Here is a 25,380-nt window from a genome sequence, read left to right as displayed (position 1 = left end):
TAGATCTCTCCCCTTTTACAGATTTCATCAAGCTTCTAACTAGGTTCAAGTTTAAATAAAAGTGACCCTTATTTTCATCCAATGTTATGTGTATGGTCTCTTTATTTAGGGGGATGGGGGAACCATTGGCCCAGAATAAACTGCAGCTTTCTAGCATAAGATAGCATAGGAGAAGAGCTTTTTAATACATTTTAACTAATTTATAATGGTTTGCTCTAATGACCACTATGACATGGACCTCTGCTAAATTGTTTCTGGCACAATCAATACAATGACCTTTTCTGCCCTTCAGCGTATTTACAAATGTGCTGTCTCAGCAAAGTTGAAATAAAAATAACTATTCATTTATTCCCTTTGCTGACTTTGGGGGCATATACTAATAAAGCACTCATGTAGTCATCCTTTACTGAGCTACCTGTTTGGAAAAATCAGAGTAACCAAGCCAGCTGGATGATTTAGAGAGTTGCAGTCTATTGAAATAACTTCTCCTTGATCTACTAATAGGATAATCTGCTGTATTAATTTTAGTTGCCTGGATTTGGGGCAAAGATGTAATGCTGATGATAGTGATGGTGGTGGTGATGATGGTAACAGTAACAATTTTTTTTTCTTGTGTCAGGAGCAACCTGAGTTGCTTCTGGGGTGAGAGAATTGGCCGTCTGCAAGGACGTTGCCCAGGGGATGCTGGATGTTTTGATGTTTTTACCATCCTTGTGGGAGGCTTCTCTCATGTCCCCGCATGGAGCTGGAGCTGATAGAGGGAGCTCATCCGCGCTCTCCCCAGGTGGGATTCGAACCTGGCAGCCTTCAGGTCAGCAACCCAACCTTCAAGTCATGAGGCTTTAATCCACTAGGCCACAGGGGCTCCTAGTAACAATTATTATCGGTCTGACAGTCTATGAGTGTTACCAGCTCTTTAATGATATGAATTTTGTGCAAGAATTTATGGATCAGTGACATTACTCCATTTCCTCTCATTGAGATCTGTCTTCTGGGATGGCCAACTATCCCATGTCCTTTCCCCATCAAAGTTCATCTTTCCCCGCTTTCTCCCTTTTGGAGCTGGGGAACACCCAACTCCTAAAAAGGCATTCCATGTGTTGTGGAAATGAAGCCCTATGGAGTCCCACTGGAAGTGGCCTTGCACCATGTGATAGCCTCAGTGAGACTCCATTTGGGCAGCACAAAGAAACAGAGAGAAGATGCAGAAATTGTATGATGAATTCCTACGTGCCATTGATCTAACCTTTGAAAGGAGAGAAGAGCTATGAAGGAGGGAATGGCAGCCCAGTTCCATCCTTCCAGGGGCTAGTGAGAGGCCCTTTATGTTCTAAATACCATTCGTATAGCAGCCAGCTTCTGCCAGACAATCTCCTTCCCTATTGTCACCTCCTTTCTATGTGTGACCTGTCTCATTTAGATTGTAAGCATGAGGAAAGGGAACTTTCAAATTAATGTAAAGGAAGACTATAGTCTTTTTAAAAATGAATTGCTATAAATGTGAGTGCATCATCAAGCCACCTGTTGGTTTATGGCAATCCCATAAATGTTATATAACTTTCTTAGGCACAGAATACTCAGAAGTAGCTTTTCCAGTTCGTTCCTGTTAAATATGTTCTACAGTACCTAACATTGGTTGGCAGTCTCCCATGCAATAAGGAAATTAACATACTTTAAAGGAGCTATCCAAGGGCCCAAGGGTGATAGAATTCAGCACTATGGATAGCTCATCTAAAGTTATTACCAAACCTGAGTGGATTCGTTGCTATACTGGCACGAAAGCCACCTGCTGCCACTACAAAATAACTGGGAATTTTCAGTGCATAGAGATGAATATCATGGCTCGCAAAAATCTGTGGATCAAAGTAGGGTGAAAGAATCAGCTGTGTAAGCTGATTACAAAGCATGAAACTTGGGTATGTGTTAGCGGTCATCAACAGAAACTGTAAACAAGTGCTTTTCTGATAGATTTTAAATAAATTTCTTCTTTGCCTCTTCTTCCTTTTCTTCATTTTTCAGCAAGCAAATGTGCATATTTTCATGAATTAATGGGCGGTTTCTGTGCAAGCGTTCCAATGTTAACAGTGTATGTGTATGGAATATGATAGATTCTCCATCTGGCTGTAATTCAAGTGAGACTTTTGAATGCTTCACTAGACTCACTAAGGAATTTCTTCACCTAGATTCTCTTTCAAGCCCCCCCCTCTCTCTGAGACTACAGCCCAAACTTTGTGAAGTACCTTCATGGCTGCTACAGACTTAAAAGACCCTATCTTGGAAAGAACTGAAGTACTTTCTCTCTCTTTTGGTTAGGATTCCTCCAGCCTCACTAAGCTAGCAAAATAGTAGTGTTAGCATACTATTACACTTATAATCATTACCTTTGCTACGGAAAACCATGAGAGAATATTTTAAGTAGATTTCCCCCCCAAAAAAAGTCTCTCTCTCTCTCTCTCTCTCTCTCTCTGAAAAAATGAATGATGTGTTACATCCTTTCCCTTTTTTGTATTTTTACTGTTGTGCTATAAGCAATATAAGTACAATGTTACATTTATTATTATTATTATTATTATTATTATTATTATTATTATTATTATTATTATTATTATTAACCTCTCCTCGTGGTTCAAGGTGGGTTACAACAAAGCGCTAAATCACCATAAACATTATAAATTACCCATATTAAAAGGATTTCTACAAATGCATATATTAAAATAGACAAAGCAAATTTTAAAATATCACGAACATAAGTCACGAGTATAAAATTCATGATAAAAAATTGACTGGGTAGGCCTGCTGGTCTTCAGATGTGTTTTAAATTCTGACAAGTCATAAAAGTATTCTTATAGACAGCTTATATTACCAATTTCTCCCCTAAAAAAGAAAAAAATTCCTTACCTCGCCCCTCACTTATAAAATGAAAGAACAGTATAAAAAGAAAGAAAACTAAAAAGGTTAGAATTGACTTCTCACCTACCAATCCAAAGACATTTCTATAAAAAAAACCAATTAATCATCTTATTGCTAGTATATAACATTGAAAGACTTAATTTCTACTATATAGTAAAGGTAAAGGTTTCCCCCTGACATTAAGTCCAGTCATGCCTGACTCTGGGGGTTGGTGCTCATCTCCATTTCTAAGCCGAAGAGCCGGCTTTGTCCATAGACACCTCCAAGGCCATGTGGCCGGCATCACTGCATGGAGTGCCTTTACCTTCCCGCCAGAACGGTACCTATTGATCTACTCACATTGGCATGTTTTCGAACTGCTAGGTTGGCAGAAGCTGGAGCAACAGTGGGCGCTCTCTCCGCTCCCAGGATTTGAACCTGGGACCTTTCGGTCTGCAAGTTCAGCAGCTCAGTGCTTTAACACACTTTGCCATCAGGGCTCCTTTTCCTACTATATAATAACATAATAATTAAACTTAATATTCGAATCTCACAAGGGCCTTCATGTTTTCTTTCTTTCTTTTATAAAAGTTATGAAAAGTTCTTTAGAAAGAAATTTTCTAAAGATGTCTCTTTTATCATACAGCACTAGAAATAATATTTCAATTTTTGCTATTTCAAACATTTTACAATCTTATTTTTTTCTTGAAGATCTTTATTTGTCTGTCTTTGAGCCTACAGTATTCTTTATTTAATGTATTAATTTGAAATATATTTTTGATAAAAAAATTAAAATAAAACCAGATCTAGGGCCACTTTGATTTGAAAGATCGATTCTCTCAAACCTTGGGTTACTTTCCAGTAGGTTTTTCTATTGCTTTGTCATCCACCATGTTACTTGGTATACTTCACACTTCCAACATCTATTTTTAGACTTTTTATACATACTAATTTAGTTTGAGGTATTACGATCTGTACATCATATCACAGTTAAATCTTGATAATATTGGATACCACTCCATCTTTAGACTAGCTTACAGGTTTTGTAGTCTAAATACAGCTCCTAAGCAACATATTAATAAGAAAAAAACATAAGTAATTACTTCCCTTCTTTTTGGTTTGATAAGTAGCTGAAGTAGAAATTTCTTAAGCACCAAAGGATATAGAGGAATGTCTATGACAGTCAGAAGGAACTAATAGAGCCATATATTCCCAAGACATTGTAAGATATGACTATTGCATCAATCCTGAAAGGGGGTCGGGATTTAACAGTGGTAAGGAGGTTGACTTTTGAATAATAATTATTAAAGGCCTTGCAATGATTTTGACTGAAAGGTGGAAAATCATTCATGAGGATTTCATTTATATAGATCTGTATGGATTTTTTGGGTAACACAAGAATCATTTCAGACATTTTGGAATACTTACAATGATATAATGAGTAGTAAGTGACATTATTATTATTATTATTATTATTATTATTATTATTATTATTATTATTATTATTATTATTATTATTTAGGAATGAGAGACTTCTGACAATTTGAATGCAGCTTTCTTCTCCATATTTTTTGAAGAGAAAGGTGACCAAAATGATCAAAGGTTTGGAAGCCAAGTCCTATGAGCAGCAACGGAGGGAGCCGAATATGGGCACATCCAGACAGCTCGCAAAAAGCACACGCTCCCACGTTTTTACTTGGGGCATCTAGATGATGCCTCAGGTAAAAACAAATTCGTTTGGGACAAAGCAGAAAAACCTGCAGAGTAATTTGATACTGGAAATATCCGGATCTTTCTGAAAGACCCGGGTCTAACTCAATATGGGCCCTGTCTGGACTGCCCCTTGAGAATTTTGGGACTTCCAAGGGGGCACTTTGCATAGTTCTCTTGGATTATCTGGGCTGATTTAGCCTGGAATACCCAAGAGAGCTCTAACCCCTTCCCCAAATCCCTTTAAAAGCCTTTAAAAAGAAAACAACTTACCCGACCACCATTACCATGCAGCTGGAGCTCTCCTGGTGCATAGAGATGATGCACCAGGAGAAGGAGGGAGGAGGAAAATCTATGTGCCAGGAGAGGGCCGGCAGCAGGGAAATTATTTAACTTTTTAAGGATTTCTGGATGGGGGGTTGTTGGTGTCTGGGACACCCGCCTGGAAAGCTTTTTTTTTTTTAAATCAGTGTGGGGCCAGAAGTCTGGTCTGACCTGGGTTTTTTGAACCTGGGATGAATCGGACTTTTTCCCTGTCCGGATCCTCCCTATGTTTCGCTTGGAGAAAAGAAGGCTGAGAGGGGACATGAGAGCCATGTTTAAATATTTTAAGGGATGCCACATTGAAGAGGGCTCAAGCTTCTCTGCTGGTCTGGAAACTAGAGCAATGGATTAAAATTGCAGGAAAAGAAATTCCATCTAAACATTAGAAAGAACTTCCTGATGGCAAGATCTGTCTGGCATTGGAATATACTGCCTTAGAGCATGGTCAAGTCTCATCCTCTGGATCTTTTAAGCAGAAGCTGGATAGCCATCTGTTGGAAGTACTTTCTTTGTTTGTACTTTGTTTGTTCCTTCATGGTAGAATGGGGTTGGACTGGACGACCCTTAGATTCTCTTCCACCCCTATGGTTCTGTTAGTCTATTACTTTTAAGAAGTGCATTTTGGTAATTATTTCCTTAATTGTGTAAAAGTGATTTAGAATTCACAGAAGACCCAAATATTAGTTAATTGTGAGTTCACAAAACCATGTGAAATACAAAGAGGAATGGTCTCATATGTTGTCTGTCTTTTCCATTGTCTCTTTTCTGATTTATTTTGGGATTTTAAGTTGATCTTAAAAACAATATGAGAGAGATAAGTATACATTTTTTAAAAAGTATGTAAATGAAGGGCATTTAGAGTTCTTAATCCCACCCTGGGCATTCCACAGATATATAAAACCTCACTTGCCTAATTTCTAACAAACCTCACAAGCTGTGAGTATGCCTGCCATAGATGTGGGTGAAATATCAGTAGAGAATGCTTCTGGAACATGGCCATACAACCCGGAAAACACACAGCAATACAGATCTACTAATTGTGATGGAAAATCCTTTGGAAAGAATAGGTTAACTGCTGGAAAGGTTAAAGATTGTGGAGTTGGCTAGATTTAAGATTGGTATATAAAAGACAAAAATATGGAAAAGGGTCAAATGCATTTATGGATAATTTGAGTTTAAAATTGAAAAAAACTGATATTACTGTGACAAATTGTATATTACTTGAGAATAATTATGTCAAGACATGGGATGAAATTAAGAATGATTTGATAAATTGAAAGAAATTAAATTTGTCACTTAGGGAGAATTTCAGTGATAAAGATGAATGTTCTGACCAGCATGTTGTTTTTATTTCAGACAGCATCAATTTTGAGTAATGATGTGCCATTTAAGCAATGGTAGAAGGATTAGTAGAAATGCATATAGCAAGGAAAGAAAGCAAGAGTTAAATACAATGTTTTGCAAGATGCTGACAAAAGAGTGGAGAGTTGGATTTATTGGATGTGAAACTGTATTTTTCTTCATTTTGTTTGGTTTAGCAAAATATTGAATTGTGTCAAGTAATAAGGTAATGATTATTGTTGGTTTATGACTCGATTAAAATTGACTAGAATACATAAACAATACACTGGATGTCTGATCAATATGTTGGAAAACACATGGTGGACATGGGAAAATGCTGTTTTGGGCTCAAATATATATTTTAATACAGAAGATTTTAAATGCTAATACTCAATTTAAACCTGAAATATTTTATTGGAAATGATGGATGAATAAATGGAAAGGCAATAGGGAAGATTATGACAATATATGTTAAATTCAGCAAAATTGTGATATGCACAAAAGTAAAAGTGTTTACTGATAGTGGCTGTGAAAACTGAATAACGTCATTGAAATTAATAAATTGTTTGCTTTAATTAGAAAAATAAGCCACTAGTGGCATTTTTGCAGAACTGGAATCTTCAATTGTCCTTTTGCAATAAAAGAGAATAGTATGATTATAGATTTTGATAATTATTGATGAAAACAAGAATTGGAGAAGATTCTATATATTAAGATATATAGCCAATGTGAAGAAAATTGGAAGTCATTTTAACTTCTTTTTTTGTCTTTAATTATGTTTCTGTTTCCTTTCTTTTTTTACTTTTTACTTTTTTCTCTGTGTATGTGTTTTAACATTTCTTGAATTAAGAAAATCATCATCATCATCATCATCATCATCATCATTTAATTACTTATTAATCGCCCTCCATCCAAGATGCTCTAGGCGATTTACAAGATAAAATTGTAAAGGATAAAAATACATACATACAAATACTGATAAAATTAACATAGATTAAAATAAATACATCCATAAAAGAGAGGAACGAATAGAGCCAGCAATGCAAAAAGAGAAAGCAAAAAACTCAACTGTTCCTTGGTCCCAACAAGGTATTTTGCAATTTCTAAGTAGCTCTAACAGGCTACTTTGAAAAACTAACCAGCAGTTAAGAGAGGGAGGAAGCAAGCAGAGAGAAAAGAAGTATAAGTATAAGTATAGCTGTGCAGGTGAACAGGCCAAGCTGTGAGAGTTCAAGTCCACAGCTTTTGTTGGGATCAACTGGGTTGGAAGCTGTGGCAGGAAGTTGGAAAAATAATCTAGCCAACAGAGGAGACCTAGAAGTCACTGACTGCTTTTTCCTGGGACTAATCTGGCATGGGAAATGATGGATCAGCACTATGATGGTTTAAACCACCGCTCTCAGCGGCTGTGGAGGTGGGAGAGAGTTCTGACCATCCTGCAGCGTCAAATCCAGTTCGGTGCGGACAGATGGCCATCCTTACCATTTCCTTCTGTTTTCGTCTTCACAGTGATTAGCAGATGCAGCTTTGGTGATGCTGGTTGCTCACGCCTAGAGTGACCTCGGCTGGGTTGCCAGAGAGATCAGGGGAAGGGAAGGGGAGAGGAGAAAGTACCCTTTTTTCTCCCCTTTCTTCTCCAGTTGCCTTTACAGGCTGATCAACATCAAACCAAGCAACAAGACCACAGTTGTGCCCACTGGCTGCTGTGATGAAGAGAACAGGTGGAGATGGTGAATGACATCCCATGCATCTGGGCCACCTAATCCCAGAGAAAATGGGATGTCCATGTAAACTGTTGTGGCTTTGAACTAGCACAACTGTAGTGTTTATATGGACCAAAAGGCATGGTTTGCCCTGGATTCTGGGGAAGGGTTTGGAGTAACCTGTGACTTTAATTCATGCATTGTTTAGCCACCATGGATATGATTTTCCAGCCCTTCATAGAATCATAGAATCATAGAATAGTAGAGTTGGAAGAGACCTCATGGGCCATCTAGTCCAACCCCCCGCTAAGAAGCAGGAAATCGCATTCAAAGCACCCCCGACAGATGGCCATCCAGCCTCTGCTGAAAAGCCTCCAAAGAAGGAGCCTCCACCACAGTCCAGGGGAGAGAGTTCCACTGTCGAACAGCCCTCATAGTGAGGAAGTTCTTCCTGATGTTGATGCTAATGTTGATGTTGATGTTCAAGATAAGTGTTCAGTATAGATGTGCCCCAAATTTCATTTTAACAACTGAAGGAGGAAGAAACCAAAATCCTTTGTAGTATATTTCTCAATCTTGTTGTTTAATCACATAGGTGTGTGCATCTCGTTTACTGTTTGTATTAGACCGTGTGATGCTAGCTCACTTTTGTTTTTCTTTATTACTTTTAAAGTGCTCAGTTTTCCTACTTTCTATACAATCAAATGTTCTCACTCTTTCAATGTTAATTTACTCTATCTTATAAGGTAAAACTTCAATAAAAATATATTTTAAAAAAATAAAATAAAGTGCTACATTCTTAACCTTGATAACACTTACTCCTCATTGATATATGTGAATCCTCAAGTCCCCTTATATACAGTAGTGTAGTAAAATTGCATCCCTTATATAAAATGGAAAAATCAAGAATAGTTTTCTGACATTTTTGTTTTGGAATAGTTTTGTTGCTTTAATCCATAGATGCAGAATCTGTGGATATGGGGGGCGGGGGGAAGCTGGATAAATGAATGATGATATTGATATAAATAATAAATTAGGATCTTACTTTCAAAATCTTGATCTGTCCTTTGTTAACATATTGTGCCCTTGAGTTTCTCTCTGAAATTTCCCTTCTGCAATTTCATCCGCATTAGACTCTCTTCAATGTACTTATTTCTGATCTCGCTATTGTTAAATATTAAGCTCTATGATTGTCGACTACTATGCACTTTGTACCATTTCCATTTTTATGACAAATAAAACATTAGTGATGTATCAGTTCTAAATATGTAACAAATTTATCATGATGAAATATTTATAATTAATGATGTATTGGGACCAAGAGCAAATCAAGTCTGAACTTTGCCTAGATGCCAAAATGACTAAATGTTGGCTATTGTTCTTGTTGTGAGAGACCTTGGTTTACTGAAAAGGATGTTAATGTTTGACCAAACCGAGATACTAGCAAAAGAGGGAGACTGCATTTCAGGAGGATTGCCTTATTTAAGCAACGCATGATTTGAACAGGGATGGTGATGACAGAGTGTTTTGGAGGTGTCTCTTTCATAGCATTGCTATATGTTGTTGATTTGATGGCAGTCAATAATCAATGTATTGACTGAATCCAAACACAAATACACAGTGGCCCCACCCTATTCATGAGTGTTTGGTTCCAGGACCTTCTGCAGATATGAAAAAGGTGGATGATTCCAGCTTATATTAAGTGGCAGCAACATGCATGTGCATTCTTCAGCATGTTGGCATTCACATCTCCACTATTTCCCTCATATGGGGCATAATGATCCACAGTTATTGGAAATCATTAATTCCATGGGTCCAGAGTGCACACTGTATTTCCTCCTTGGCTCAATTTGGTCTCTCACATTAGAACAACTGTTAGACAAATAAGTCATAGTGACATAAAGGGGAAATATATCTTGAACGTATGTTGAAAAGAGAATCGACTCCCTCCCCCCCCCCCGCCCCCGCGGAGCTGTGGAAAGGGAGGTTGCAGGGGGTGGAGCTTCCTTGGAGCAGCCGGTCTGCTTTTCATTCGCTCTGTGAATGTCGACCCACCCGCCCGCCACTAACAGTATAACAGTCTGGTCACCTAGACTTTTCCCCCTCTTAAGTTCTAGGAGGGTTTTTTGCATACCCTATATTCTTTCATATGGCAAATTGGGAGGTGCGGTCACTTAAATAGGCTGTAGCAAAAACAGTAAAGGACTGACATCTTAGTGTATATTAAAGGCATCTCATTTGTGTGTAGGCCAGAAACTGAAATCCTCGCCTAGGGTTCAAACAACCCAGGTAAGGGGGAAGGATAATGGCCTAGGAATGGTCAACTATGTCCTCCTTGGGGCAGAACTCTCTGCCATGTTTTCCTTTTGGTCATCCAGGTTAAGTTTAGCCAGGGACCTGGTGTTTCACCCAAATTCAGCTGAGGGGTAGCTTGGGAAGGACGACTACATGGGCTTTATTACGCACCAAAAATTCATGAAACACTTTAGAGTTAGCTTCAAGTTGCAAGTTATAAAGCTTTAATTAGGTAACATTTAATAAAGTTTCCCAGTTTTGAACCCATACTTGTTGTGTTGGCTCCTTATTTCATAGGGTTGGATGGCAAAGTTTTAACCATGTTCTTTAGCTATGAATGAGGAAGGCTTCTTTAAGAAGCTAGCTTTATAATAAGTAAATGAAGAAGAATCTATGTCAGATTTGGAGACAACACCCGCATCTGTTGCCAATTACTTAGTGATGTACAGCTTTTCTGCACAAAATAGCAATAATGTTGCCTGTAAAATTTAGTGTAATTATGACATAAAGACCATTGCTTTGGAATCATTTCAGATAAGTGTCTACATTTTAAAAAAAACTTTAAAAAGATAAATAGGAAAATTGCACTGGCATGAAGAGAATGTGTCAGATACAAATTCTTTTTTTGTCTTTTGTTATTTGAATCACTGACTGCTTCTGAAATTTTATGTTATCTTTTTGCATTTTGTACCTACATTTTTCACAGTAGAAAAACTAGCTCCAATACTGAAATGCTCAGTAGGTGGCTTCATGTTCCCCTAAAAAGTTGTGGGTTTGCATTCATTCCATAGACTAAGTTGCTGTGGTGTATAAAATTGCCTTTATAAGGAGATTTTAAATTCCTCTTTGTATAATAAGGCCAGAAGCATACGTTTGCATAACCCCAGTTTTATGATCATATCACCAACAGGGTTCTAGCCTTTGTGTGTTTTAAAAGATAAGTAGCAAAGATGGTATAAGTCTGAAGCAGGACATTCTTGTCAGGTTCTTTTTTCACCTGTTTTGCTTGGTTTGTGAATGCAGATCATCACAAAAAGGTCTTATATGTAAGTGTATGTATGTAGCTGTGCAGGAAGTGGCTGTTGGTGTGGAAATTCAGAAATCCAAGTTCTAGTTACTACCATGACATTCTCATGGATGATCTTGCAGAATCACGCTGTCAGATTGAACTACTTTGCTGAGTTTTGATAAGTGTAAAGTGATGCGAAAGAGAACCATATATTCCATCTTGAACTCTTAGGCAGAAAGTAGAGGATATGAATACAACTGATAAATAATTAACAAATATGTATGCTTGTGTAACTAACTGAGAGGTCTTTGTGTGTTTGTGTATGACACACTTCCAAGAGAGAAATGAACAAAAGAAACAGAAATAGGAGTTGAGAAAAATATTCAAAACAAATTAAAAAGTAATTGAAAATATATTTCTCAAAATTAGGAAACAAATCCTGGACTGAGTAGAATATTCACAGTTCAGGATTTATTTTGTACAAAATTCACACTTGATTTTTTTCCCCCATTGAATTTTCTGGAGAAAGTGTGTGTGTGTGTGTGTGTGTGTGTGTGTGTGTAGGAAAGGCTGTTTTTTTTTTTTTTGCAAAACAACTACATGTGAATTTCATGCAGTATAGAGATTCTGAGGCAAATTACATGTGGTTGGCTCCAACTCTGGCAACTGGTCCTCTGTTTCATTAACTCCAATGGAAACAGCTGTTAGTGAGAGGAAATTGGCAATAAATAAAAAGAATTGTTTGATTATGTGAATTCATTTAAGGCTACATGAAAACAGTTTGAAGTGGAAGTGTTTTCTTCTGTGATCGTGACTTGATAGATCATGGCAAAAAACCAAAGCAGTGTCCCCAAGAGTATGAAGCACTAACAAAGAATGTGCATTCACCTGGGAATATAGAGTTAAAATGTGATAACAAAATTTATTTATTTTATAAAATTCAGGTCTACAGTTTGAACTCCAGCATTGTTCTGTAACAGTGTTTTTGTTGTTAGTTGAAACATTTCTTTTCTTCACTACTTTATGGGAAATTTGCACCTTGACATTTAACTACAAGGGAAACTGGCTATCCTAGAATACTGGGAACAACCTATTCAGCACTACTACCTTAATGCAAACAAACAAACAAACAAACAAACAAATCTTGATTCACAGGTAACCCCCAAGGAGGAATCCTCTTCTACTCTTTTTATCTTGGGATGCATGATACTTGTACTGTTTGCTTTTCTTTTTGAATGTTCTTTTTCCTTTTCTGCCTCTCCAGGTCTCTAGGCAACTTCCTCATACCACTGCTGGCTAATTGTTCTTACTTTTTAAATGCCTTTCTTTAACCCAATTCAAGTCTCTGACTGTTCATCTGAAATCTATCATACGCTTCTTTCCTTTTTTATTGTTGAAGTTTTTCTGTTGAGCTTCCCTGTATTTCTTGTGGATTGCCTGTAGCTGGCCAGTTCCACTAACATCTTTATGCTTGTAACCTATGATTACTAGTCCAACCTTTGGTGCCAAACCCCTAAATAATGAGGTCACTTACAGCAACATCGGTTGAAAATAGGAGCCAGATAATTTAAACTTAAATCTATTTAGAATTTTCTTGCAAACTTGTAAAAGAGGGGGGGGGGACCTAGCTTGGGACTAGTAGGAGTATGTCTCTGACCTCTTCTCTTGCTTACCATGGGCAATAGCATCTTAGCCTCAGCGATACCCCCATCTAATAGGTGACTCTTCAGCCTGTTAAACATTGAAAAGCTAACCCCGGTTTCACGACCCCTGTTGAGAACCAAATCCTGAAGCCAACCCCAAAGCTTGCCTCCTTCCCCTTCCCCTAATCTTCCTAGCCCCTGAAGATAATTCCAGACACTTTGCCTTCACCATAATGGGTGCCATAAGTGTTCACCAAAGATAAACTTTCTCCCCACTTCCTACCAAGTGACATCTATTTATGTCATCACCCTCTGCCAATATCAAAGTACTCTTCTAGAGTCTAGGGTATGACAACACTCCCCCATCAGGAGGAGGTATTGCATCTCTGTCATGATAGCAGACCCGTGGGACATTTTGGATTCTATGAAACCTTACATCTGGTTCTTTGAGACTTATGGTAGCCAAAGGCGAAGAAGAAAGAAGTTAGTGTGCAAACCTGCCCTGTATGTCATCACACCAAGAACCAGTCAGGTCAGCCTTCTGGATTGTTGCAGCCCTTGCCGATTCTATCACAACCTTGGCAATTGGTGTCGGCAGACTTCATCATGGATCTGCCCCTGTCCTTGGGTCGAGAAACCATCTTAATGGTGGTGGATTTATTAACCAAAATGGCCCATTTTATACCCTGTGTCAGCAGAGTCCACGTGGCAGATTGTTGCAGCAACTGAGAAGGTCTTCTACCATTTCCTCAGCAAAGATGTATGCAAAGTTGATGAAACTCAAAGAAGGCCCTGTCCCAATGATCCCAAAATTCAAGCAGGCTTATGTAGGGAGATATGGTATTTCAGATATTTTGGAGATGAGCTATACAGAGTTTAATAGGTAATGGCCAACACATAATGCATTGTGTCCAGAAATGGATTGGTATCCACTTGTGGAGCTGTTATAAGCTGTTGGAAAGCTCCCTCCCTCGTCTCCCCTTCCTTTCATCTCTCTCTGGAAGTGAAAGAGTCTTCCTGAAAAGTGGGGAAACTTTTAACACATGCCTTGAAATCAAAGATAAGTTAACTTACTGGAAGATTACAGTGAAATTTTCCTGCTATTATCCCCTCCTCTTATCCATACCTTCATTCATTTGTTTTATTTATATTGCATACACACCACAGAATTGGAAACCCGTGCATATTTTTAGAGAAACTGGGGGTGGAGGATGGTTGAGGGTGAGGGGGATGCAAAAGAAAAGAATGGGCTAGAAACTTCCCTTCCATTAGATTTTTTAGATTAACTTATCTAAAGGTCCAAGTCACAAGGCATTTCAGTGCTATGATAAACTAAGAATTATATTACCACAGAAAAAATAAATCTGGCTTGTTTAACAGCTTTATAAAGACATTTGAGTGTATGGCATCCCTTAAGTCCAATAATAGCATGAGAGGTCACCTTAACAAATCTTAAATTGCTTTGCGTACTCTTACCAACTTCTTCTCCCTTGCTACCAATACATAAAATCTAACAAAATTGAATGGTTTAGAGAAAATGCTCAGAAGTCTATTCACAATGACTGAAAAAGTCCACAAAAACTACATTTGTTTCTATTACAGAAAAATGGCTAAAATGAGAATGTAGAGCTTAGTATAGATGCTGAAATTATTCTGTCATATATCAAAGAAATAGGAGAGGGAAAATGCTTGGAAGATGTTATCTCAAATGCTCCTGAAAACATAACCCCGAGATAGCCAATAAGATGCTTCCTGGGAAGCTCTTCTACAGAGAACAGAGGCAACATCCTTTTTAGTGGTTTGTTTCCAGTATCTGTTATTTAGAAAATAGGACTATCATTTGTTTGTTGGCTAGGTATGGAAAAAAAACATTCCATCAATATTTTCAAAGGTTAATTTTCAAATATTCCAGAAGCCAGTCTCCACTCAGAATTTTTGACTTTATCTCAATTCTTGACCATTGACCAAAGTGAGGCATCTGGGAACTGAAGTCCAAAATATTCTGAGGACCAGAATTTGGGGATCACTGTGAAAGGAACAAATGCAGAGTTATGTTATCATATTTGGTAAGAGATGTTCATAAAGGTGTGCACATTAGTGAGCAGTGCAAACAAATATGCATACTGAGAAACGTGTATGAAGTGCAAAGTGTGATTGTTTTGGAACATGGGTGTGAAAGAAAGAAAGAAAGAAAGAAAGAAAGAAAGAAAGAAAGAAAGAAAGAAAGAGAAAAGAGAAGAGTAATAAAGGATTTTCTCTAGGAATATCTATTTACAGCCCTTTTATTGATTGATTTTGGGGGGGGGGCTGGTGGCGCAGCGTGTTAAAGCACTGAGCTCCTGAATTTGTGGACCGAAAGGTTGCAGGTTCGAATCTGGAGAGCGGAGTGAGCACATGCTGTTAGCCCCAGCTTCTGCCACCCTAGCAGTTCGAAAACATGCAAATGGTTGTAGATCAATAGGTACCATTCCGGCGGGAAGGTAACGGAGCTCCATGCCGTCATGCCGGCCACATGATCTTGGAGGTGTCTACAGACAACGCCAGCTCTTCAGCTTAGAAATGGAGATGAGCACCAACCCCCAGAGTCGGATACAACTGGACTTAATATCAAGGAAAAACCTTTACCTTTTTGCTCTTATTGATTTGAATTACAATTGTTCGCTTTCAAGCACTTGGTGGACCATTTACAGTATTTATAGTCCCACCTCTGCAGGCTAAAGTGAAAGAATGCACTACTGTATATGTTCCTCATTATTGCATTCAACTGCTAGGGATTACTGCATATGGAAGAATATTGCTCAGGGGAGAGGACAACTCCTAGGATTCCTCATGGCAATGATATTTCCAACTTCTGTAACAGAGAATGGGCATCTTGATCTGCATGGTTTTTCCATGTCTTTCTCCAGTTCAGTAATGTGATCCATCTATATTTATAAGGACATGCATGTGCCCACTACTTGTTTTTACTGGTGTCCACTGAACTGGCAGTACATGTCAGAAGTCCCCAAAAAAGGCAGCACTTAGGTTCTCCTGCTATTTTCAGTCACAGGCAAACAGCTGTGTCATGCAAGCTTCCGTTGTGCCTCTCTACCACTCTTCCTCTCTGCCCCTGTGCTTCCTGAATCAAGCACACTGGGCCACTGTCTCTCAATCAAGAGAATTCTCAGCGGCTCACTGTTTATTGTGGTTACAACTTTCAACTTAGAGCTACTTATAAATCAGAAAGTCACAGCAGAAGAGGGACAGAAAGAGAAAGTTCAACTGCATGGTCAACACTTTTAAAAGACCCTTATTTCAGTTACCACCAGGGTCGGCCCTAGGTAATTTTCAAGTGTAAGCGAACAGAATGCCCCCCCCAAACCAATCACAGAAAAATTAAAGTGTTGGATAAGCAAAAATGTTGGATAATAAGGAGGGATTAAGGAAAAGCCTATTAAACATCAAATTACATTATGATTTTACAAATTAAGCACCAAAACATCATGTCTTACAACAAATCAACAGAAAAATCAGTTCAATACATGGTAATGTTATGTAGGAATTACTATATTTGTGAATTTAGCACTAAGAATTGAACTGGGATATAGGGATCAAGGCAGATCAAGGCAGATATTGTGGGTTATTCTGCTTTGATATGCCCAGATGTGTTACCATCCTGCTGGGAGGCTTTTCTTATGTCCCTGCATGGGAAGCTAAGGCTGACAGATGGGAGCTCACCTTCAACCTTCAGGTCAACAGTTCAGCCGGCACAAATGTTTAACCCATTGCACCACAATGGCTGCATCCATTAGTGTGTAGTACAGAGACAGTAATACTTCAATACACGTTTCCTATACTAAAGTACACCTAACCATTCCATTTGAGCTGTGTCTTCCTTAAATGCTTTACTCTTAATAGAAGAATTGAAATGGGGCGATTCCTTTGTCATGTTACTCCCCATATAAAGGCTAAAGGGTGGGACTCCATTGGTGACAATAGAGCACCATGCCATTTTTAATCCTTACATTAAGAGTGAAACTTCCAAGGCCCCTGCTGGACCACCGTAGGGGCCTAGCAGCCTGGTGCTGCACACTCCCAGCTGGCCCCGCCCCTCCTTCTCTTCCTCCTCCTCCTCCTCACACCAGCCGCATACTTACCTTACCATTGTCCATTCTGAAGGCCTCGAAGTCAATGGTCTTTTTTTTATTCTGTCTTGTTCTCCCTCTGGGTGCACCTCCCTCCTCGGCTGCCTGCCTCCTGCCGCAAGTCTGGGAGGAGGAGGCAGGGGTGCGCACGCATGCATGCACGCATGCGCGCAGACGGGATGGGGAAGGAGAGGCGTGCCCGGAGGGCATGCCCCCTCCCAGTAGGGAGGGGAAAAAAGAAAAAAAAGAAAAAAGAAGCTCCTCATTAGCCTTAGGGCACTTCAAGGTGCCTCAACTGCGACCCTCAGAGGATGGCGCCTTCAACAACTGTGTAGTTTGCCTACCGGTTGAACCGCTCCTGGTTACCACCCATGGACATGACATTCCCTGACTGGAGGTGTTAGTCTGGTCTGGTCTCTCTAGGTACTGGAACAGATAATAGTCAAATGCCTTTTCCTTCACTAGTGTTGAACCAAAACCTAACACTTGAAGAAGATTTTGATGGTTAAACATGGGTTGTCCGTCTGCCTAAGGGCTGAATCCTTAGTTGGTATGTACACAATTTCAGAGCTCTATTCAAATCAAACCATGCGAACTTTAAACCAACTGAAGTTCCCTGACCTTTAAAATGCTGTATTGTGAGTTCTGCAGCATCATAATTCTGAGAGGAATATTTCCAACTTGATAATAGGCTGAATATTGCTTATGGGCTGTCATAAAAATTCTAAAATTTTCATGAGAAGAGTGTTTAATTCCAATCACTATTATATTTAATACTTTAATAGAGTCTTTTCTGTCTCCCATTCCTTTCTCCAAAGTGGCTTGCTTCAATTTAAGTTCCTAAAGAAAAATGGCACTCTATGCAGGGAGATGAGTACTGGCAATAGGAAGAAACTGTCAATCCTAAGATAATTTCATAACATTTTGGGAAGCTTTTCACTGAAAAAAGGTTGGAAAGTGTTTTCATCAAATTTTGACTATTGGTGTCAAATCATTTGATGAACTTGGGGAAGAGAGAACACACACTCAGTTTCCTTTAAAACTCAATTCTAATCAACCTGAATGAAACTCTCTTTTATATGGCACACAGGAAGAATGAATAAAGTGCATCCTGGAGCCACCCATTGCCCCCAAGTCTTTATTTGTGGGGCCTCTAGGTGTTAATTGGTTATGTTGGATGTTAATACAGTGACATAAAATGTATAGCAAAATGTGATAGGAAGAGCATTTCTTTTCCAACAAATGCAGGTTGAGTATCTGAAATGTGGGAGGATCAACTGAACTGAGAATAAAAACCAGGGCAGCAAACCTGAGAGAAAAGGTTTTCACTCAGGTCTGCCCCCTGTAACAAATCAGAGTGAGCCATGAGACTCACTCAGATTGGCATCTTGCTCTTACATGCTGAGAGGGCACAAAAACATGAGGCTCTTTGGGAAGAGGAAGCCCCAGGCAAGATGGTGGGTGGGACGAACACAGATGCCACCTGCAACCACCCTGTTTTGAACTGGATTTCTTTGGGGTGTGTGTGGAAAATCTTTATTTGCATGTATGTACAAAAGGTCCTAGGTTCAAATCCTCGGAGCGGAATGAGCGCCCGCTGTTAGCCCCAGCTCCTGCCAACCTAGCAGTTCGAAAACATGCCAATGTGAGTAGATCAATAGGTACCGCTCAGGCGGGAAGGTAACGGAGCTCCATGCAGTCATGCCGGCCACATAACCTTGGAGATGTCTATGGACAACGCTGGCTCTTCAGCTTAGAAATGGAGATGAGCTCCAACCCCCAGAGTCGGACAGGACTGGACTTAACGTCAGGGGAAACCTTTACCTTTACTTACATAATGAGATATCTTTGAGATAACTCATGTCTTCATATACACCTTATTTCAAGAACCTGTGACAAGAATAATTTTTGTTACTAAAAAATGCATTGGTATACCTGACTGGTCCTAAAACTGAGTGGACAGTCTCCTCTTATTTGGATGTTGGTATACATAAAATTGTAAGGGTTTTTTTTTTTGCATTTGTTTCTCAACTTCTTTGGAAAACAAAGCCAATTTCTGAACTAAACCAATTATATAACCTGAATTTGTTGGAAAATATTTATTCCCAAATCATTTCCCTTATTTATATCAGCAATGTTTTGCCATCTATTTCCCCAAAGTGCTGTCTTGGTTGCCAAAGAGGGTGTTATATAACCACTGATGGTATTATGTTCTGGCAATTGAATTCCACATTTATTACTTTTTGAAAGTGATCCTTAATTGTCTGCAGAGATATGCAAAACATCCTGCTCTCCCACTCTGCTTTCAGATACTGGGCTAATATCTTGGGTGGTATATACTTGTCTTTCATATTAACTCCTAAATCAGCATAAAGTCTGACAAATACAGGGCAACTAAGAATCTGAAAGTTTCCACATTATTTTGTATTCTAATATTTTTACCCCCTGTGTTAGAACTCATCACTCCAAGCGTGAGAATGCTATATTTGAAACAGCCAAGGAGAGAGGCTGATGCTGATAAATTATTATTTTTGTGTGCATTCAAATCATTTTTTAACCCATGCCAGAGTTTTCCTTCTAAGATTTGTTAAGAGCAGTGTTGTCTTTCCCTTTCCTTGAAGGCTAAAGAGCAACTTGTCCAAGGTCACCCAGTAGGTTTTATGGTTGAACAGGGATTCAAGCCCCAGTCTTCAGAGCTCAAAGCACTACAGCCACTAACAACACCTCAATATATATAGAGGAAACAGTGTTTAAAAATGCTTAAATTTCACAAACCACCAGAAAACAAAGGCTGTGTTATGGGTTGTATCCTTGAAACTGGAGTAGCTTGTCCTGAATACAAGTTAGCAAGTGTCTTAGGAAGTAGGTGGTTGGTGTTTAATAACTATAGAACAGTTCATCTGGTCAGGTCATTCACAGGTTAGCTGAGCACGATGCATGGAGAAACAGAAGGATGGTCAAGAGCTGGTCCAGAAGATGTATCAGAAAGTTTGAAGCCAGCAGGGAATAAACAGAGTAGATCAAAATGTAGCCTGGGGTGTTTGTGGGCACTTTATTCAAAGTCACCAGTGCTAAGACATTTCTCCTTCTGTCACTGAAGAAAGTTGCTTTCGGCATGTTCAGCTTTTTGCCAGTTCTTGCTGGGGACTAAGATCTCTCATTATCTCCATTTAGAAAGTGATCCACTATTAAGAGCTGCAGCTTTTTAGCAATTTGTCTTCCTTTTCCTTGTATGAGCCACCCAGGGGAGGACTTATTGTGCAGCTTACTATCGAAAACCAGGACCCAAAATTCATGAATAAGGGACCCTACTGGATGATCATGAAGGGACCTAACACTTGAAACTAAAGAATTAACCTTTTCCCTTTCCCAACACCATTCATGACTATTATGAATGGTTGGGGTTGTGGCGCAGCTGGTTAGTAGTCTGCTGCAATAAATCACTACTGATCGAGAGGTTGTGAGTTCAAAGCCCGAGTCGGATTGAGTGTCCGACTGTTAAATAGCCCCAGCTCATTGTTTACCTAAGCAACCTGAAAGACAGTTGCATCTGTCAAGTAGGAAAATTTAGGGACTGCTTATGTAGGGAGGCTAATTTAACTAATTTGCAACACCATAAAAATGTCCAGCAGCATGCGTGCTGGATGAGGAAGTACTCAATCAAAACGGACTTATTGTCACAGTAGTTGATGAAGCAGCAGCTCCTCCTGTGGCCAGAATCGAGCATACCCTCACAAAGCCAGAAGCTGGAAAATTAAATACCCTCTGTGTCTGTCTGTGTGTTGTTTGTCTAATGGCATTAAATGTTTGCCATATATATGTACATTGTGATCTGCCCTGAGTCCCCTTCGAGGTGAGAAGGGCAGAATATACTGTAAATAAATAAATAAATAAATAAATAAATAAATAAATAAATAAATATTGTTCCACAAGCATGGCCTAGTGGGGTAGGCACAGGGTTAATCCCATCACTCCTCCAGGCTGCTTTGGTCCTAAAGAACAATCTCCTGGCACTGAACCCATCTTCCCGGTAATGAATTAATCCCCTACTGTCCTGAGAGACCATCAAGCTACCTATTGCAGTGATTTTGTCTCTTCCTGGGAAGCCATCAGAAGGTTATTCCTCCCATTGTCTCCCACCAGTCCAGCAACAGATGGGCACACTGCCCATCCCATAATGTTGCTGGTCTTCCAGTGGAGGCCACTATTTGAGTAGAAGCGTCTTACAATGCCTGTGTTGTGCTGACTCCAATGGAGCCAACATGGATCCTTGCTGCTCAGGTGACACTTTCCTCATGTGATAGGGGAAGCATTGTCCTGAGGAGGCAACAGATTCACCCCACCACTCCTCTCTTTCTTCAGTAAAACCAGTCAAAGCGGGATGCTTCATTTGCCTCATATGATAAGGTCATTGGAGTGACACAACATAGAATACAGTTCCTCTCCTTTGGTGAAATTCTTGTCAAGCAGAGGGGGATTGTGCACTGAATTTTCAGGTACAGAAATCTTTTCTCCTTTTCATGTCTTTTGCAAACCATGGTGTGAAAAAGTCACATCATGACTTTCCAGCTATTTCAAGACCTTTGCCTTCATTGTCAACAGCTAGGGTGTTCCTCAAAAAATACAAAAAAAGGGAGGACAGATTTGCATAAAAAATTGCACTATTGCTATTATTTATTAGACCACTCCCTTGTCTTTCTACCAGAAAATGAGGTTCAAAGTGATTAACAATAAGATGAATTTTCCAGGTACAGGGTTTTTTTTTTAAAGGAAGCAAAGACGAATCCTATCAGAGGACTATTCTCTAAAATATACTAGGATACAGTGGCCAGCCTATTTGTTTACTCTTCAGCTCAACCTACTCTGCCATATAAACCAGATTATATAAATTGGATTATATGAACTGTCATATAATCCATTTTAAAGAAGATAATCTGGATTTTAAATAGCAGTGTAGATAGGGCCCCAGGTAATCGTAGTAATTTGCAGAAAAAGTCAACTGCCTTTATATACCATAATCTCCATTTTACAAAGGGTTAGAAATCTTGACTGAGAGTCCATATCACTTAGTAACTTTGCCAAAATGAAATGAAACCTTATTATTGACTTGTTTAGATGCATATCTGGGTACTGGCAAGAATGTTCTAATGCACCTGTTGCATTTTTGTCGCAAATAGGATGCTCCTGATTAGTATCAGAAATTTCTGAGACACATTGGGCACTTGTGATGTGTGACACATCTGATGTACATTGGGTATCTCTACTGTGCTCCCTAGCGGATGCTGAGATATACACCAGGAGTAACCCAGTGGGTTCATTGTCTACATAGTGATCAGTCACTGCGCAATGGATGCTGGTACATTGTAGCATTACAAAAGTCACAAGGTGGATAGGGGCATTGTGGAATTATTCCGTTCTATGCCTTATACAAGTGACTCCATTTACAAAGACATAAGATTTCCAGTTCTCATTCTCTTTCAGAGAGAGCTAAGCATGTAAAGAAGAAAATGTGGAAATCTCCCAGAATTACCAAATCCATGCAAACCTTGCTATTGCTCTGAGTAAAGCTATATGAAACTTGTTCTGTATTAGAATTGTATCATTATGTACAATCCATGTCCTATTAGTTGCCACTTAAATAAACCAGCCTGATATTAGCCATTAATAACAGTTGTTTAAAGCAATAGCAATCCCTCCTTGGATTTTTTTTTTCTTTTTAATTGTTTCATGGATGGATTGCCTCTCTTTGAAATGACATTCTGGGCAGGATTGTGAGTGGCAGTTGTGTTCTCCTTTGTTTCTGGGGATGGCTTCGGATGCAATGCTACAAAGAAATGGTCTTTCATCATCATTACAGTTATGGCCAGCAGCGGCCATGGAGATTTATGGAATTGTGAAAGACCTGGGGTGTATTATATTGTGTTCCCTGGACTCAGGCACAATATCTGCTGGTGATGTGATTTTTACAGTTGGATAATCACAGGGAATAGAAGGGTGACTATTGATAGAGGCTCTCCTGGAAATATTTAATATATAGCTTTTGCAGTTATTATAAAATACAGTGTCAAGGGCTAGTGATAACCAAAGCTGCCCTGAATCTAATTTCATTTTCTTACTCATATACCACAACCCCTTTCCAACAGCCATGCTTTCTTCTCTCTCAGGAATGAGCAACTTATTTTAAGCTTCAGTCAAGGTTATAGGCAGGAGAGTTAAACCTATCACAAAATAGTGCTCTGATTATGTATTGTAGCCTCTCTTCATTCCTATGCTAGGTATACAATATTAGTATTTTAAGTATTCCCTGCCTCCGATAATATACATGTATTTAAAAACCTTTCAAGCAGAGCTCACAATTCCTTTAGTATTAATGATCAAGAATTTTACCAGAGCCCAGTTGTATGATAACACTTCATATAAAAGGTAATAATCAGGTATTAAATAAGTATTTGTAATATGGTCTGGGAAAAAGTAGAGTTTGGATTTATAATAATTTCTGAAAACTTCAACAGTCTTCTGGCCCAGGGTGTGATATAGTGGAAGCAGGGCTCATATAACCAAAGAACCAAGACTTTTTGGTGAGCAAGGGTGATCTGTCCCATACCTTTGGTTGACCAATCCCCATCTGAATATAGTTGCAATCTCCACAGCAAATGTTCCCACAAATAATGTATTCTTATGAACTATTGTTATTGTAATCCAATCTTAACATACATCTTTGCCAAGTGTTCCTAGCCATTCTGCAGCAATATTTGTTCTGGCGCATTGAGATAACCATCTCAATAAAATAGTAAAGAGTAGAGACATCACAGTAGCAATGAAGGTCCACATAGTTAAAGCAATGGTATTCCCTGTAGTAACCTATGGATGCGAGAGCTGGACCATAAGGAAGGCTGAACAAAAGAAGAACAAAAGACGCTTTTGAACTTGGTGCTGGAGGAAAATCCTGAAGGTGTCTTGGACCGTGAGAAGATCCAACAAGTCAGGAAATAATGCCCAACTGCTCACTGGAGAGAAGGATATTAGAGGCAAAGATGAAGTACTTTGGCCACATCATGAGAAGACAGGAAAGCTTGTAGAAGATAATGATGCTGGCAAAAATGGAAAGAAAAAGGAAGAGGGGCCGATCAAGGGCAAGATGGAGAGATGTTATCCTTGAAGTGACTGGTTTGACCTTGAAGGAGCTGGGCGTGGTGACTGCTGACAAGGGGCTCAGATGTGGGCTGGTCCATGAGATCACAAATAATTGGAAGCGACTGAATTAATAAACAACAAAATTGTACTCTCTCCAATGAAGATATTGGGACTGACTGGTGATGAACACCAACAGCTTCCAGTGAAGTGTATTTTGAGTTGGGATGTGAGAAAACCTCATTAGTGCCAAGGTTCTAGATGAGACTAGCCATTTTGGTTTGGGGAGAAAAGACTTTGAGTATTCCCCAACCCATTCAAGAGCACTTGCCACCTTAGATGAGACTGAGACGATAACCACATTGCAGTGTGGGTACAGTCTCATCACATTAACTGCCATGGCTTAATGGTATGGGAGTCTGGGATTTGTAATTTTGTGAGATATTAGCCCTTCTCTGTCAGAGAGGTCTGGTGCCACAAACGACAAATCACAGGATTCCATAGGATGGAGCTATGGCTGTTAAAGCTGTGTCAAGCTGCTATAATTCTGCAATATTGGTGGCCTCTCTTTTTTGAGATCACATATTCTATGACTTGTATAAAGCAGGTGCTCTCCCAAATGAGTGTATTCTTCAACTTGTGAAGTTAAGAACACACATATAGAGAAAGTAAGCAAATAAGGACATGCTGAATGATCTCCAAGACATAAATAAGCCATTCAATACTACTGAAGTTTAAAAACAGTGAATTATATGTTCCCAATGTTTTTCACAATACACATAATCCACTTGTGAAATTTGCAGAACTTTTTTTTCTGAGAATAGCAAACATGCAGCCAGCCATTCCATCGTGGCATACATCTGATTTTTTAAAACAAATGTTTTCTTATTTATTACATTATATTATATATCAGTTTTTGCACTCCTGTGTCATTTGAACTGACATTAGGAATTTTTATGATGTCCACATTAATTTCCCTCCCATTTGTTTTGATTCAGAATCACATATAACCATATAATATTACCCCCATATCATTTTTCTGACCTGCATATATGTTGATACTGAAATTCCCCTTTGACTCCTCTGTTGTTTTCCAATGACCTATCATAATAGGGAAAGCACTTGGCAGTAAATATTGTGTTTGCATCTTGCGATCTATTTCACTATATACTGCTAGACTGGTATGTGTGTAGTGATCTCACAGACTCACA

Source organism: Anolis carolinensis, chromosome 1 (assembly GCF_035594765.1).
Source record: "Anolis carolinensis isolate JA03-04 chromosome 1, rAnoCar3.1.pri, whole genome shotgun sequence".
NCBI lineage: Eukaryota > Metazoa > Chordata > Lepidosauria > Squamata > Dactyloidae > Anolis > Anolis carolinensis.
This window is presented reverse-complemented; position numbering follows the sequence as displayed.